Genomic DNA, 18,470 nt, shown 5'->3' with positions numbered 1-18,470 from the left:
GAGCTGACTGTGGCTCAGATCATGAAGTTCTTATTGCCAAATTCAGACTTAAATTGAAGAAAGTAGGGAAAACCACTAGATCATTCAGGTATGACCTAAATCAAATCCCTTATGATTATACAGTGGAAGTGAGAAGTAGATTAAGGACCTAGATCTGATAGACAGAGTGCGTCATGAACTATGGACGGAGGTTTGTGACATTGTACAGGAGACAGGAATCAAGACCATCCTCATGGAAAAGAAATGCAAAAAAACAAAATGGCTGTCTGGGGAGGCCTTACAAATAGCTGTGAAAAGAAGAGAAGTGAAAAGCAAAGGAGAAAAGGAAAGATATTTCCATTTGAATGCAGAGTTCCAAAGAATAGCAAGGAGAGATAAGAAAGCCTCAGCAATCAGTGCAAAGAAATAGAGGAAAACAATAGAATGGGAAAGACTAGAGATCTCTTCAAGAAAATTAGAGATACCAAGGGAACATTTCATGCAAAGATGGGCTCAATAGAGGACAGAAATGGTAGGAACCTAAGAGAAGCAGAAGATATTAGGAAGAGGTGGCAAGAATACACAGAAAAACTGTACAAAAAAGATTTTCACAACCCAGATAATCATGATGGTGTGATTACTCACCTAGAGCCAGACATCCTGGAATGTGAAGTCAAGTGGGCCTTAGGAAGCATCACTATGAACAAAGCTAGTGGAGGTGATGGAATTCCAGTTGAGCTATTTCAAATCCTGAAAGATGATGCTGTGAAAGTGCTGCACTCAATATGCCAGCAAATTTGGAAAACTCAGCAGTGGCCACAGGACTGGAAAAGGTCAGTTTTCATTCCAATCCCAAAGAAAGGCAATGCCAAAGAATGCTCAAACTACGACACAATTGCACTCATCTCACACGCTAGGAAAGTGATGCTCAAAATCCTCCGAGCCAGGCTTCAGCAATACATGAACTGTGAACTTCCCGATATTCAAGCTGGTTTTTGAAAAGGCAGAGGAACCAGAGATGAAATTGCCAACATCTGCTGGATCATCGAAAAACCAAGAGAGTTCCAGAAAAACATCTATTTCTGCTTTATTGACTATGCCAAAGTCTTTGACTGTGTGGATCACAATAAACTGTGGAAAATTCTGAAAGAGATGGGAATCCCAGACCACCTGGCCTGCCTCTTGAGAAATCTGTATGCAGGTCAGGAAGCAACAGTTAGAACTGGACATGGAACAACAGACTGTTTCCAAATAGGGAAAGGGGTACATCAAGGCTGTATATTGTCACCCTGCTTATTTAACTTATATGCAGAGTACATCATGAGAAATGCTGGGCTGGATGAAGCACAAGCTGGAATCAAGATTGCTGGGAGAAATATCAATAACCTCAGAGATGCAGATGACACCACCCTTATGGCAGAAAGTGAAGAAGAACTAAAGAGCCTCTTGATGAAAGTGAAAGAGGAGAGTGAAAAAGTCGGCTTAAAGCTCAACATTCAGGAAACTAAGATCATGGCATCTGGTCCCATCACTTCATGGCAAATAGATGGGGAAACAGTGTCAGACTTTATTTTTTGGGGGCTCCAAAATCACTGCAGTAAGTGTCTTTTAATTTCATGACTGCAGCCATGAAATTAAAAGACACTTACTCCTGGAAGGAAAGTTATGACCAACCTAGACAGCATGTTAAAAAGCAGAGACATTACTTTGCCAAAAAAGGTCTGTCTAGTCAAGGCTATGGTTTTTCCAGTAGTCATGTATGGATGTGAGATTTAGACTATAAAGAAAGCTGAGCGCAGAAGAATTAATGCTTTTAAACTGTGATGTTGGAGAAGACTCTTGAGAGTCCCCTGGACTGCAAGGAGATCCAAGCAGTCCATCCTAAAGGAGATCAGTCCTGGGTGTTCGTTGGAAGGACTGATGTTGAAGCTGAAACTCCAATGTTTTGACCACCTGATACAAAGAGCTGACTCATTTGAAAAGACCCTGATGCTGGGAAAGATTGAGGGCAGGAGGAGAAGGGGACAACAGAGGATGAGATGGTTGGATGGTATCTATGGACATGGGTTTGGGTAAACTCCAAGGGTTGGTGATGGACAGGGAGGCCTGGCTTGCTGCGGTTCACGGGGTCACAAAGAGTTAGACATGACTGAGCGACTTAACTGAAGTATATCTAAATGTAAGGATGGATACTGTGAAATTCTTGAGAAAAATATAAACAGCACATGATTTGACATATATTACAGCAAATTCTTTGTGGATCCATATCTTAGGATAATGAACAATAGACTACAAATCAGAAAAAGGGACTGATTAGCTTTAAAAGCACTTGAATACCAAAGGAAATAAAAAATGAAACACGAACATAAGGAATTCATCTCCAAAATATACAAACAGCCCCTGCCACTCAGTATCAAAAATACATACACCACAAGAAAAAAATGGGACAAAGTTTGAATCAAAGCGGAGGGTTCAAATGACAGGATAAAAACAGAATAAACAGCAAAAGATGCTGACTCTATTCCCCTCAGGCCTTGGTGACCTGGGCTGCTGTCACATCCCTGAAGCCTGGGCAGCTTGTTTCCCAAGGATGGACTGTCACGGGGCTGATGGAGCTGGGGAGGGTGTGCCTGCCCCATGGTCCAGGTGAGCCTGCTCCCCTCTGCCCAGGCCCACAACCTCCAGATCCAGGAGGACCCTCCTGCGGTGAAACTACGCCTACTGCACCCAAAGGATGTGGAGCCTCTGGGCTGAAAGAGCTTTGAAAAGCCCCGTGGGCTCCTGTCTCCTGGTGGTCGGGTTCCCACCTCCAGCCTCCTTCTTTAGGGTCCTGCCATTTACCTATGAAAGCACCCTCCCCAGAGTGGTGTTGCAGGAACTGGGATGTGTCCAGGGGATACGGTTAGGAAGGAAGAAGAATGGTACACAAGCCTTAAGTGCTTCTTCTGGCACCTTCCATTCTGACAGTCCAGGAACCAAACTTTCCCCAAGGCTCTTGTTCCCTCAGTAACCACAGTTGGGCAGAAAGACATGCTGCCACCTTGTGGCCATTTCCCATAACAACAACTTTGAAACCATTGCTCATGGGCACTTAATATTCCCAAGGCCTGCAGGGCTGTGAGTGAAAAATACCTGCCCTCAAGAAATGTCCTAGGGGAGGTCATTGGAAAAATATTCAAAACAGGGAAGATGTTTTGAATATTTATTCAAGAAGCCAACTTGAATAAGTTTAACTCTCATTGTTTAAAAAAAAAAACACGTGAAGAGATGTCAACATCACTAAATATGAGAGAAAGGCAAATCAAAACTTCCATGAGGTATCACCTCTCACACTGATCAGAATGGCCATATGCAGAAATTCTACAAACAATAAATGCTGGAGTGAGTGTAGAGCACAGGGAATCCTCCCACACTGATGCTGGGAATGGAAACTGGGAGCAGCCACTGTGGAGGACACGGGGCAGGTTCCTTAGCATGAAAATGAGAACAAAATTAGACTACAACCTACCCCCATACACAAAAATAAACTGCAAATAGATTAAAGATCTAAATAAAAGGACAGATAATGTGAAACTATTGAAGAAAAAATCAGAACACACTTTGACATAAAATGTAGCATTTGTGATCCATCTCTCAGAATCATGAAAAATACAACAAAAATAAACAAATGAGACCTAATAAATGTTAAAAAGCAATTGCACCGCAAAGGAAATCGCAAGTGAAAGAAAAAAGACAACCCTCAGAATGGAAAAAATTCTTGCAAACAAAGATACCCACGAGGAGTTTATCTCCAACACATACAAACAATGTGTACAGTGCAATATCAAAAAACAAACAATCCAATAAAAAGTCAACCAAAGGTCTAAATGCACATTTCTCCAAAGAAGGTGTAGAGATGACTATAAAGCACTAAAAGATGCTCAGCCTCACGAGTTCTTAGAGAAAAGCAAGTCAAATATACAATGAGGTATCACCTCACATTGATCAAAATGGCATATCAAAAATCCTACAACAGTAAATTCTGCAGAGGCTGTGGAGAGAAGGGAACCCTCCTACACTGTTGGTGGGAGTGTAAATTAGTACACCCACCAGGGAGAGCATTGTGGTTCTTAGAAAACTAAGCATAGAAGTACCAAGTGATCCAGCAATACCATACATAGGTGTAGATCCAGAGGAAACCAAAATTTAAAAAGACACGTGCATTAATTAGCCTCCAATTAAAATAAATGAATTTATTTAAAAAAAAAGAAACAATGTGGGAAAAAAAAAAGACACGTGCATCTCAAAAATCATGGCAGCATTAGGTACACCAGCAAAGACCCAGAAGCAACTTAAGTGTATGAAGACAGATGAATGGATACAGAAGACAGGGTACATATACACAACACAATGGGGAGGGAGGAGGGAGGAGGGTTCAGGATGGGGAACACATGTATACCTGTGGCGGATTCATTTTGATATTTGGCAAATCTAATACAGTTATGTAAATTTTAAAAATAAAATAAAATTAAAAAAAAAAATAAATAAAAGCCACTGGTTTTACGAGTTGCCGGTCAAGGTTCGATGCACGATACTGGATGCTTGGGGCTAGTGCACTGGGACGACCCAGAGGGATGGTATGGGGAGGGAGGAGGGAGGAGGGTTCAGGATGGGGAACACATGTATGCCTGTGGCAGATTCATTTTGATATTTAGCAAAACTAATACAAGTATGTAAAGTTTAAAAATAAAATAAAATTAAAAAAAAAAAAAAAAACTCAGAAATAAAGGATGAAACAATGACATTTCCAGTTACAGGGAAAAAACCAGAGGTGATCATACTAAGTGAAGTGAGACAGGAAAGACAAGTATCGTGGGATATCACTACTGGCGGAATCTAAAAATGGATACCAATGAACTTTATTACAAAAGAGAAACAGGTTCACAGATTAAGAAATTGATGTTTACCAAAAAAGAAATGTGGCTGGGGGCAGGGAGTAATTAGCTGGTTCAGATCAACATGTACACATTAAAACAGGTGCTGTTGTTTAGTCATTCAATTTAGTCACTCATCTGACTACAACTCCATGGACTGTGGCCTGCCAGGCTCCTCTGTTCATGGGATTTTCCAGGCAAGAATACTGGAATCGATTGCCATTTCCTTCTCCAGGTGATCTTCCACCCAGGGATCAAATCCATGTCTCCTGCATTGTAGGCAGATCCCTTACCACCGAGCCAAGAGGGAAGCCGTAAAACAGGTGGTGCAGGGCTCTTCAAAGTTCCATGGGGCTTTAAATGACACCTGCCCTCAAGAAATGTCCTGGGGTAAGTCATCGCAAAAGTATTCCAAACAGGGTCAGGTTTCTAGAAGCCAGTTTCCAGAGGTAAAGTGTACTCACGATGTGTAAAATAATAAAGCACATGGAAAGGTACTCCTTATAAATAATCATTAAATTGATGCCAATCAAAACTCCAATAAGGTATCACCTTACATGGGTCACAATGGCCATCATTGAAAAGATCTATGAAGAATAAATAATGTAGAGAACATACGGAAAAAGGAATCCTCCTACCATCTTGGTGGGAATGTAAATGGTGAAGCTACTGTGAAAAACGGCATGGAGGTTCCTTGAAACACTAAACGTAGAGGTATCATATGATCCTGCAATCTCATTCCTGGACTTGGGTTCAGAAAAAAGTGTTCATTCAAAATGACATGTGCACCTTGATATTCAGGGCAGCACTGTTTACAACAGCCAAGACAGAATCCACCAAAGTGTCCACTGACAGAAGTATGAAGACTGTGTGGTACATTATACACTGGAATGCGACTCAGCCATAAAGCACAACGAAATGCTGATATTGGCAGTGGCATGGATGAACCAAGAAACTGTAATTCTATGTGAGGGAAGTCAGAGAGAGAGACAAATATGTGACGTGTGCAGGTGGAATATATAAATTCATACCAGTGAACTAATGTACCGAACAGACCCACAGCCTGAGAAAACCAAATTCCAATTATCAAAAGAAAGTTAGAAGAGAGTTTGGGATGAAAATATACACACTAATATATATCAAGTTGATAATATATTAAGTTTTCTGAATAGAACAAGAAACTGTACTGAAAAAATTGTAGTAACATATATGAGGGAAAAAATAAAAGAACAGATATATGTCTGTGTGTAACTGAATCAAGCTCATGTACATCCAAAACAAACAAAAACATCAGAAAGCAACTCACTCCAATACAAAATAACAATTACATTACCTGAGCTTGGTGTAGGGGGAACCAGACAGTGGTGACCTATGAATTGGATATGGGATATGTTATGATATTAATATGACAGCTCCAAAGGTTTTCACTCAGCAGAACACAGAGCAGCAAGCCACTCAAAGGTGCCTGATCTCTTATGAATGTGACAAGGTGAAGAAAAAGGACCACAGGTTAATCAGGGCAGCACCCGCAATTCAGACGTTGGGAATCTCAGAGGGGACAAGACACACTGCAGGGAAAGGGCAGATGTGTGGTCTCTGTGTACACAGGATCCTGACCCATGTGGATGGGGTGAGAGCCACACAATCCCCAGACCTTGTACCTGGGCCCACGACCCTTGGTTAGGACCTCAGGTCTCTGCTGGTTGGGCCCCTAAGGCAGAAACGAGTGGGTTCCTGTAACCCCCTGGGATGGTAGAAAGAACTGCAGGGTTGGTCTCCTCTCCCCACACTGTCCCAGAGAAGTCTTCCTCTCCTCCCTTTGGGTCTGTGTGATATTAACTGTTTCTAAAGCTGTCATGATAATGTTGAACACGCTACCTTGGTTCTGGCATGCTTGATTCTTTCCTGTTCCACCGAGGTGTGGAGAACACTCGCCGGATGCAGGGCTGAAAGGCAAAGGGCAGGTCTGGTCTCTGCTGAGGAGGGACGATCCACTGGAAGGAGATCACAGCAGCAACCTCACCTGCTGCCCATTGGCTTTTTGCCTGATCCGTGTGCCCTGCAATCAATTCACCAGGTGAACCTGCCTCCCTTCCCACCATGCTCGTGCTGGTGAATTGGAATGATTACCAGGTAGCCCACCTGAGGGGTCTCCATGAGCCCCAGGGAAGGTGAATCTGGGAGAGAAAGACTAGGAGCCCGACCGCAGCACTGACCCCTGGGAGGGCCAGGGAAGCCCACTCAGAGAAGAGCACAGTTACCCAGAGAAGTCCACCCAGCCCCAGAGCCCAGACATCTGAGTGCTGATGCTCAGACGCAGGCACGGAGTTTCCCAGGACAGAGGCCAGGCCTGGTCTCTACCCGGCTTTCCATGTTTTAGTGCACACAGAACAGTTAGGGCTAAATGTTCTCACTGCAGAAAGTGTGCGGTCTCACCTAAACATCATCAGTGTTGACAGGACTTGGAGAGGTCTAAACCTACCATGTAGACAGAACTTGGTCAGGTTCAAACTTGGTCTCCCAGGAGGCACAGGTCACCCCCATGCAGGGGGTCTCACTGTTGAACAGGGGGCTCACCCTCGTGTGGGAGCTAGGATGTACATTTTTTGAAGAAGAAATCATCACTGGGCTCCACACTTCATCCACATCAGGAAACTGAAAGGATCTGTGTCATTAAACATTTCAACAGGCAAAACAACAGTGTTAGCAATTTCTCTGGTCACATGATGGTCAGGATCCAGGGGAGATCCAGAAACTCCTGAGTGCAGCCCAGTGTCCTGTAAAGACAGACAGGAAGTGGCCAGATTCCAGCATCCCAGGCTTCCAGCAGGAGGTGACCACACTGGAAGTCTTTTGGAAAATACTTTCTTTATCAGTATAAAAATATACTGTTGAAATTTCAAGCATACAACTTATTACTTGCAAACCTAAAATATTCTTAGAAGCTTGACACCCTCATCTTTGCGATTTCCATTGTTTTCTTTGTTTCAGATTTTCTAGGTAGCAGCCAGCCATCATTTCAAACTACTTTCATCTAATTCTGTTATTTGTTATATTATGAATGAAGGGTCACACTTAAAAGGAAGTCCCTGCCAACAGTTAGTGATTCAAGGAGCACATGAGCTGCAGGAACTTTTTCTTCTAGCAGTTTCATTTTTCTCCATAAAGAAAACAGAAAACATAGGCCCCCTGATTTTTTGCTTCTCTGTTCAAAGTGAGCTAGAATTAAATTGATATTCATATCAACAGGTAACATTTTTGAGGGTTGAAATGTCATACCAGGGAAAAATGGCCTGGAGAAGAGGGAATGCTCCTCTGCTGTTAGAGGGAAAGCACATCCTAAAAATAAAGCTAAAATTCAAATAGGATTTAATTATGACAGTATGTGGTTACATAGAGTGTGAACCAAGGGTCTACATATAGCAGGCAATATGTGAAGACAAATTTGATATCTCAGATGTGAGAGTAAACGTTACCTGTCAGATATGCAGCTGGTATGCACACATTCTTTTAGAATATTGCATGTATCTTTTCAAATTATAGCTTTGTCAGGATGTATGGCTAGGAGTGAGATTGCTGGATCATATGGTGACTGCAGTCATCAAATTAAGAGATGCTTGCTCCTTGGAAGAAAAGCTATGACTAACTTAAACAGCATATTAAAAAGCAGAGACGTTACTTTGCCGACAAAGGTCCATCTAGTCAGAGCTATGGTTTTTCCAGTAGTCATGTATGGATGTGAGAGTTGGACTATAAAGAAAGCTGAGCACCAAAGAATTGATGCTTTTCAACTGTGGTACTGGAGAAGACTCTTGAGAGTCCCTTGGACTGCAAGGAGATCCAACCAGTCAATCCTAAAGGAAATCAGTCTTGAATGTTCATTGGAAGGACTGAAGCTGAAACTCTAATAGTTTGTCCACCTGATGTGAAGAACTGACTTGTTAGAAAAGACTCTGATGCTGGGAAAGATTGAGGGCAGGAGGAGAAGGGGACAACAGAGGATGAGATGGTTGGATGGCATCACCAACTCAGTGGACATGAGTTTGAGTAAGCTCTAGGGGTTGGTGATAGACTGGGAAGCCTGGTGTGCTGCAGTCCATGGGGTCGCAAAGAGTCGGACATGACTCAGCGACTGACCTGAACTGATCCTGTAATTAGATTCATTGGCTACACTTAACTGATAAATTCTTTGTAAAGGAAAAATTAAGAGGAAAACTACTTTATGTGATTTTTAAAAATTCTCATCAAAATTAGTTTCCTAATGGAATCTTCTGTTTTAAAACATCTCCCACTTTTATTTTGCTATTTTGCTGAGTAATATTCTATATATATTTCATATATGGCAATATAGATATGTATGTCATATGAAAATGTTGGTACATCTTTTATGACAATATAAGTCCATATCTCATATATGAAAATAGAGATATATATTTTATATAATAAAATTTAAAACTTTCATAAAATTAAAAAAGTTCATAAATTAAACATTTTCAAACAATTAAAGCCTTTCATTGTGTGGCTCACAACAAACTGGGGAAAATTCTTAAAGAGATGGTAACACTAGACCACCTTACCTGTCTCCTGAGAAACCTGGATACAAGTCAAGAAGCAACAGTTAGAATGGGACGTGGAACAATGGACTGGTTCCAACTGGGACAGGAGTACGTCAAGGCTGTATATTGTCACCCCGCTTATTTAACTTACACGCAGTGTTGTTGTCGTCAGTTGCCAGTCGTGTCTGACTCTTTGTGACCCCGTGGACTGCAGCTCACCAGGCCTCCCCGTCCCTCACCATCTCCCGGAGTTTGCCCAGGTTCATGTTCTTTGCATCAGTGACGCCATCCAGCTATCTCATCCTCTGACACCCTCTTCTCTTTCTACCCTCAATCTTTCCCAGCATCAGGGACTTTTCCACTGAGTCATCTGTTTGTATCAGATAATCAAAATCCTGGAGCTTCAGCATCAGTCCTTCCAGTGAATATTCAGGGTTGATCTCCTTTAAAATTGACTGGTTTGATCTCCTTGCTGTCCAAGGGACTTTCAAGAGTCTTCTCAGACACCATAGTTTGAAGGCATCAATTCTTTGGCATTTTGCCTTCTTTACAGTCCAGCTGTTACAACTGCATGTGACCACTGGGAAGACCATAGCCTTGACTATATGGACCTTTCTTGGCAGAGTTAATGTGCCTGCGTTTCAACACACTGTCTAGGTTAGTCATTGCTTTCCTGCCAAAACAGTCATCATCTGATTTCATGGCTGCAGTCACCGACCGCAGTGATTTTGGAGCCCAAGAAGGGGAAATCTGTCACTACTTCCACATTATCCCTTCTATTTGCCATGCAGTAATGAGGCCGGAAGCCATGATCTTAGTTTTTTTAATATTTAGTCTTAAGCTGGCTCCTTCACTCTCCTCCTTCACACATCAAGAAGCTCTTTAGTTCCTCTTCACATTCTGCCATTAGAGTGGTATCATCCACATATCTGATGCGTTGATGTTTCTCTCGCCTATCTTGATTCCAGCTTGTAACTCATCCAGCCCAGCCTTTTTCATGATGTGCTTAAAGTATAAGTTAAACAAATGGGGTGACAGCAGACAGCGCTGTCGTATTCCTTTCTCAATCTTGAACCAATCAGTTGTTTCATACAGGGTTCTAACTGTTGCTTCTTGACCTGCACACAGATTTCTCAGCAGATAAGATGGTCTGGTATTCCCATCTCTTTAAGAACTTTCTATAGTTTGTCATGATCCACATAGTCAAATGCTTTAGTGTTGTCAATGAAACAGAGATAGATGTTTTCCTGAAATTCCCTTGCTTTCTCTATAATCCAGCAAATGTTGGCAATTTGATCTCTAGTTTCTCCTCCATTTCTAAACCAAACTTGGACATCTGGAAGTTCTTGGTTCACATAATGCTGAAGCCTAGCATGCAAGATTCTAAGCATGACCTTACTAGCATGGGAGATGAGTGCAGCTGTCAGACGGTTAGCACATTCTTTGGTACTACCCTTCTTGGGAACTGGGATGAGGATTGACCTTTTCCAGTCCTGTGGCCACTGCTGGGTTTCCAGATTTGCTGATATAATGAATGCAAAATCTTGATGGCATCATCCTTTAGGGATTTGAATAATTCTGCTGGAATTTCTTTGCATCCACTAGCTTTATTAACAGTAGTGCTTCTTAAGGCCCACTTGACTTCACACTCCCAAATGTCTGGCTCTGGGTGACTAACCACATCATCGTGGTAATGCAGTTCATTAAGATCTTTTTTATACAGTTCTTCCATGTATTCATCTCTTCTTGATCTCTTCATTGTCTTCTCTACCATTTTTATCCTTTATTATGCCATCTTTGGGTGGAATGCTCCCTTGATGTTTTCAATTTTTCTGAAGAGATTTCTAGTCTCTCCCCTTCTGTTGTTTTATTCTAGCTTTATGCATTGTTCATTGAAGAAGGCCTTCTTGTTTCTCCTAGATGTTCTTTGGAACTCTGCGTTTAGTTGGATGTACCTTTCCCTCTCTCCCTTGCTTTTTGATTCTTTTCATTCTTCCACTATTTGTAAAGCCTCCTTGGATAACCACTTTGCCTTCTTGCTTTTCTTTTTCTTTGGGATGGTTTTGTTTGCCACCTCCTGTACAATATTACAGACCTGTGTCCATAGTTTTTCAGGCACACTCTAGATCTAGTCCTTTGAATCTATTCATTACCTCTACTGTGAATCCATATGGCATTTGGTTTAAGTCATACCTGGCTGGTCTAGTGTTTTTCCCATGTTTTCTTTAGTTTAAGCCTGAGTTTTTCTGTGAGAATCTGATGATATGAGCCATAGTCAGCTCCAAGTCTTGTTTTTGCTGACTGATTATAGTTCCTCCAGCTTCAGCTACAAAGAATGTAATCAATTTGATTTCAGTAATGACCATTTGGTGAGGTCCATGTATAAAGTCATCCCTTGTGTTGTTGAAAAAGGGTCAGCAACATGAAGGATCCCCTTCATGGATCACCGCCTTGTCATGGCAAAGGGGCTTGCATAACTCAGTGAAGCTATGAGCCATGCCATGCAGGGCCACCTAAGATGGACGGGTCATAGCAGAGAGTTGTGACATAACATGATCCACTAGAGGAGGGAATGGCAAACCACCCCAGTATACTTGCTGTGAGAACCTCACGAACTGTATAAAAGGCCATATGCAGAGTACATCTTGCTAAATGCCTGGCTGGATGAATCATAAGCTGGAATCAAGACAGATGGGAGAAATATTAACAACCTCAGATATGCAGATGATACCACCCTAATGGCAGAAAACTAAGAAGAACTAAAGAGCCTCTTGATGAGGGTGGAAGAGAGAGTGAAAAAACTGACTTCAAACTCAACTTAAAATCATGGCATCCAGTGCTATCACATCATGGCAAACAGATGGGGAAAAAATGCAAACAGGGGCAGATTTTCTTTTCTTGGGCTCCAAAATCACTGCACTTCAAATTTCATGGTGACTGCAGCATGGAATTAAAAGACATTTGTTCTTCTGAAAAAAAGCTAAACAAACCTAGACAGAGTATTAAAAAGCAGACACATCACTTTGCTGAAAAAGGTCTGTATAATCAAAGCTATGGTTTTTCTAGTAGTCATGTATGCAGAAGGCAATGGCACCCCACACCAGTACTCCTGCCTGGAAAATCCCATGGACGGAGGAGCCTGGTAGGCTGCAGTCCATGGGGTCGCTAAAAGTCGGACCCGACTCTGCGACTTCATTTTCACTTTTCACTTTCATGCATTGGAGAAGGAAATGGCAACCCACTCCAGTGTTCTTGCCTGGAGAATCACAGGGACGGGTGGGCTGCCGTCTATGGGGTCGCACAGAGTCGGACACGACTGAAGACTTAGCAGCAGTAGCATGCATATGAGAGTTGGACCATAAAGAAGGCTGAGCACTGCAGAACTGATGCTTTTGAACTGTGGTGCTAGAGAAGACTCTTGAGAGTTCCTTGGACATCTTGGAGATCAAACCAGTCAATCCTAAAGGAAATCAACCTTGAGTATTCATTGGAAAGACTGATGCTGAAGTTGAAGCGCCAATACTTTGGCCATCTGACATGAAAACTGACTCATTTGAAAAGACCCTGATTCTGGGAAAGATTGAGGGCAGGAGGAGAAGGGGGCAGCAGAGGATCTGATGGTTGGATGGCATCACTGACTCAATGGACATAAATTTGCAAACTCCAGGAGAGAGTGGACAGAGAATACTGGCGTGCTGCAGTCCATGGGGTCACAAAGAGTTGGACACAACTTAGCAACTGAACAGCAACAAAGAATTAAAAAGGTTCATAAAATGAAGAAGTTTCTGAAAATTTAAACTTCGTGAGATTAAAAACTGCTTCATCAAATTAAAAACTTCCTCATAATATTGAAATTATAAAATTATTTATAAAATTAAAAATTTCTATTCCAGGAGACACCTTATTCAGAAAACCAAAAGATGAACCACAGACTGGAAGAAATCATTTCCAAAACACATATCGAATAAAGGATCTGTACTCAAATTAGACCAAACAGCCCCATTCACATTTGGTAAAGACTGAAAAACACACCTAGCCAAAGAATATAAACAGATATGTACACAGATATTTTTATCAAGATATAATTTTTATATCTATGTGTAGATTTTAACATCTCTGGGTACATAGATATTTATATCTCTCGGTAGATAAATATCTATCTATCTATCTATATATATGTAGATCAATATTCCATAAAATTAAAACTTCCATAAAAATAACTTTCATAAATTGAATAACTGGCATAAATTGAATAACTTTCATAAAATTAATAACTTTCATACAACTAATAACATTCATATTACTCACTTCCTTACAATTACTCACTTTCATATGAGTAAAAACTTACTCAGAAAAAATAAAAATTATAAAATTATTTATTAAATTAAAAACTTTTACTCTATGAAATACCTTATTCAGAAAATCAAATAATGAATCACAAACTGAAAGAGACTATTTCCAAAACACATATCAGATAAAGGATCTATACTCAAATTATACCAAACAGCTCCATTAAAATTTGGCGAGGATTGAAACACAAAACTGGGGGAAAAAAGATAAACAGATAATAAATAAGGAAGGAAGAAGGACTAGGGTGGGATAGAGACTGCCCCTTGAGACAGCTAACCCTGGGATCTGACGTTCCCTCACCTGGTCAATGTCCTGAGAAAACCACCATTCAAACAGGCATGTGAACCCCCACCTTCATTGTACCGCTACTTACAACAGACAGATTAAATCTTTATATGCAATGGGCCATTACTCAGACGTGAAGACCGCCACTGAAATTATGAAACTATGCCACTAGTCACCACAAGGTTGAACCCTGGAGGATCAAACACTAAGTGGAGTCAGCAACAGAGGAAGAAAATAGCAGATGATGCCCCTTGTAGGCAAAGTTTAAAAAAAGAAATACATTGGAAGTAATTTACAACACCAAAGGAGACTCAGAGCTTCAAATACAAAAAAAGAATCCAGAAAAGGAAAAGGGCTAGGGATGAATTAGGAGGCCAGTACTAATGTAAACACAGAAACCTGTATCTGCAATAGATAAGCCACTAGGATTATCTCCTGCCTTCCTTCCACCTGTGCACTGAAATCTGGATCTCTAACATACCCGCAGAAATCTGTATCTGTATTAGCTAATCCACAAGGATTATCTCCTGCCTTCCTTTCTTCTATTTACATATACATAGAAATACTTATATCTAACATATAAATAAATACCTGTCACTATAGTAGATAATCCACAAGCAATATCTCCTTCCTTCGTTCCTTGCACATATAAAAACATTTGTATCTCTAATAGTTCCTCCACAGGGACCTGATGTTCACCACAGAGAACTTTACTCCACCTTGTTCAATAATCTCTATGGCACAAGAATCAATAAAAAGTACAAATATGCTGTATGATTAAGTCATAACTGAATCAGTCTGTTGTACACTTGTTGCAGTGGAAGGAAAAAAAAAGGAATGAGTTTTTCTCTTTCCCTTTCCTGAGAACAAAGAAGATAAAGAGAACAGTGAGCAGGCCTGAACATTCCTACTTTTTTTACTTTAACTGCTCCTAACTCTGCATGTCTGTAAGTCTGCTTTTCTGCAGCCTAACTCTGCATGTCTGTAAGTCTGCTTTTCTGCAGCCTAACTCTGCAGGCGTTACAGTTCACATTTTTCTTTAGACTCAATGCTAAATACATCCCCTATCTGCTTACGACACCCTTGCCCTTGTGTTACACACCGGAAAGAAGGCCACAGAGCCACTGAATGGCCAGACTCAATGACTGAGCTGCTGACTCCAGCCTGTGACTGTCTTTGAAATTGTTAAATGAAAATATCTCCTGCCATATTAATGAACAAGAAATGTCACCGCCATCAGTGATTTCTGGCCCCCAAATGTGAATGAGGGCTCCCCAGATTGTGATCCAGGGGGTGCTGCTGCTGCCCTCCCCCACCCCCCCGGTGACTGCTGAGGGGCTGGGGGTGCAGGAAGCAAGGTGAGCAAGGACACAGGACTGGCCCCGATGGCTGAGGTCGCGGGAAAGGGGTGGGTGCAGTGACCCCGAGGCTGCACCTCCCCAGACACAGAATGCTAGATTCCTTAACCTGATACCTGATCTTTGATGTGCAGACTGCCTGCTCTCTGTGTTGCAGATGTGTATATAGCCTGACTTACCCTCTGCCTCCTTGGAGCAGTTTTCTCAGAGCTGCTGAGATGCTGTCTCCTAGGTTTGGAGTTCTAAACATTCGCATCAAATAAAATAACTCTCTACTTTCAGGGTGTGACTATATTTTTTAGTCGACAAAACAATGCACGAGGAAGAAATCAAGATCCTGTCACCCCTGTCCCTCATCTTATGTAAGCCCCTGGACACCTCATGGAGCCGGGGGCGCAGTTCTTGAGGCATGAGACTACTGTGTTCCGCTCTCTGCCAGCTGAGAATTAAAGCCACCTTTCTATTTCCTCCAAACTCTGTCTCCATATTTTTCATTCAGCTTCAGTGGGCAGAGAGGCCAAGCTTTTGGCCAGCAACACACTGAAGACAAGCGCAAAACAGCAGATCAACTAAACTCCAACATAGCGTTGGCAGGAGATTAAAGAAAAGGAAGGAAAAGTAATGCCTAGTTTATTCCCTCCCACCTGCTGGACTAAGAATGCTATTTGATCCCAGGAATGTGATTAGGCTTGAATTCCAGGGCTGGGCTAGTGTGGGGTCTAGACAGCCAGGCAGGATGCCCTTCATTGAGATCTGTTTCAATCCTGTACTGTCTCTGGTTTTCTCTGGCTGGGACCAGAATCCCTAGTGCAACCCACTGATGGTGGCCTGAACCTCTGGCCTGGAGGGCAAGGGTAAAGTCACCAAGTATCCAGGGCCCTGGCGCTGGGGTCCCCAGTTGAAGCCTCCTTTCTGAGAGTGCAGCCTCCTAGGCACCTCAGCTGGGAGCGATGCCCCAGGTAGGCATGAGCCTTGAGGCAGGGGTGGGGGTAAAGCTTTAGGGGGAAGCAGTGAGACTCATGGCACCCCACTCCAGTACTCTTGCCTGGAAAATCCCATGGACAGAGGAGCCTGGTAGGCTGCAGTCCATGGGGTCGCTAGGAGTCGGACATGACTGAGCGACTTCACTTTCACTTTTCACTTTTATGCACTGGAGAAGGCAATGGCAACCCACTCCAGTGTTCTTGCCTGGAGAATCCCAGGGATGGGGGAGCCTGGTGGGCTGCCGTCTTTGGGGTTGCACAGAGTCGGACACGACTGAAGCGACTTAGCAGAAGCAGTGAGACTCATGGCCTTTGGGGTTCGCTCAGTCACATTCCACTCAAATTTATAACCCAGTAAGTTGACCTTCCCTAAGGCTCTGGTTGCAGGTGGAACCAGAGTTGGGCATGACAAAGTGCTGCCACCATTTGGACATTTCCTGTAACTACAACTTGCCCGCCAGTGTTTACTGGCACCTGTGTGGCTGTTAATGACCACTGCCCCCTGGAAAGGTCCTGGGGTGGGTATTGCAGAAATCAATTCCAAACATAACTGCCTTTCAAGAAGCAGCTTGTAACAGGTAAAATTTCCTCACATCCTTTAGGAAAAAAAAAAAAACCCAGATGGCCTCAGGACAAGATGCTCCACATCCCTAAATATTACGAGAGGAATGCCGATCAAAATGACAACAAAAAATCAAATCCCACCTGTCAGAATGGCCATCTTCACAAGTCAACAGATAATAAATGTGGGAGAGAGCTGGGAGAAGAGGGAACCTCCCTGCATGGTCAGTAGGAATGGACATTGGCAACAGCTGCTAGAAAGGACAGCTTCCCCATGCCAGAAAAAAAAAAAAAAACAAAACTTTCCAGAAAACTAAGCCTAGGATATGGATTTCCCACACATGAACCTAAATCCTGAGAGAATCATCATTCAAAAAGACACATGCACTCCAACGTTCACCGCAATTCTACTTCCAATAGCCAAGACACAGACTCAATAAAACATCACCGACAGATTCAATCTTAAAGAAACGTGGTACATATATACAATCGGCTGTTACTCAGATATAAAAATTGCCACTGAAATTATGAAATTAAGCCACTGGTCACCACAAGGATGGACCTTGGAGGATCATACAGTAAGTGGATTTAGCAACAGAGGAAGAAAATAGCAGATGATGTCCCTTCTAGGCAAATTAAAAAAAAAAAAAAGAGAGAGAGAGAGATACAGTGGAAGTAATTTGCAACACAAAAGGAGCCTCAGAGATTCACACACAAAGAACTGCAGGGAAAAAAATGGAAAGGGCTAGGGAGGAATTAGGAGATCAGTACTGACGTATACACAGAAATCTGTATCTGTATTAGCTAACCCACAAGGATTATCTCCTTCCTTACTTTCTTCCGTTTATGCTCATATACAGAGAAACATTTGTCTCTAACATATACATAGAAATCTGTGGCTGTAATAGATAATCCACAAGGACTATCTCCTTCTTTTCTTTGCACATGTACAAAAAATGTGTATTTCTAATGAAGAGTCCAGAGGGACCTGATATTCAGCACAGAGAAGTTTATGAACTTTGTTTAATAAAGTCTATGGCAAAAAAATTTTAAAAAAGTATGAATATGCTGTATGTATCTGTCATAAGTAAATCAATCCATTGCTCACTGAGTGAGTGATAGTTGCTCAGTTATGCCTGACTCTTTGCAACCCCATGGACTGGAGCCTGCTAGGCTCCTCTGTCCATGGAATTCTACAGGCAAGATTCCTGGAGTGGGATGCCATTTCCTTCTCCAGGAGATCTTCCCGACCCAGGGATCCTGCATTGCCAGACAGTCTTTACCACCTGAGCCACCACGGAACCCTACTGCTGCTGCTAAGTTGCATCAGTCGTGTCCGACTCTGTGCGACCCCATAGACGGCAGCCCAACAGGCTCATCTGTCCCTGGGAGTCTCCAGGCAAGAACACTGGAGTGGGTTGCCATTTCCTTCTCCAATGCATGAAAGTGAAAAGTGAAAGTGAAGTCACTCAGTCGTGTCCAACT

The 18,470-nt window shown here is 42.3% G+C and overlaps 1 long non-coding RNA gene across 1 annotated transcript; it reads right to left on the bottom strand.

Moving 5' to 3' along the window:
* Positions 1-4,861: 4,861 nt before the first annotated feature.
* Positions 4,862-6,875, bottom strand: LOC123330759. Its single transcript, XR_006640367.1, has 3 exons — positions 6,771-6,875; positions 6,226-6,261; positions 4,862-5,259 (listed from the first exon to the last, which is right to left on the bottom strand). It is a non-coding gene; the product is annotated as an uncharacterized LOC123330759 (long non-coding RNA).
* Between the last annotated feature and the right edge of the window lie 11,595 nt (positions 6,876-18,470).

The sequence above is a fragment of the Bubalus bubalis genome, chromosome 20, assembly GCF_019923935.1.
Source record: "Bubalus bubalis isolate 160015118507 breed Murrah chromosome 20, NDDB_SH_1, whole genome shotgun sequence".
Classification (NCBI taxonomy): Eukaryota; Metazoa; Chordata; class Mammalia; order Artiodactyla; family Bovidae; genus Bubalus; species Bubalus bubalis.
The sequence above is the reverse complement of the archived record's forward strand: the minus strand, read 5'-3'. Positions and strand labels throughout refer to the sequence as shown.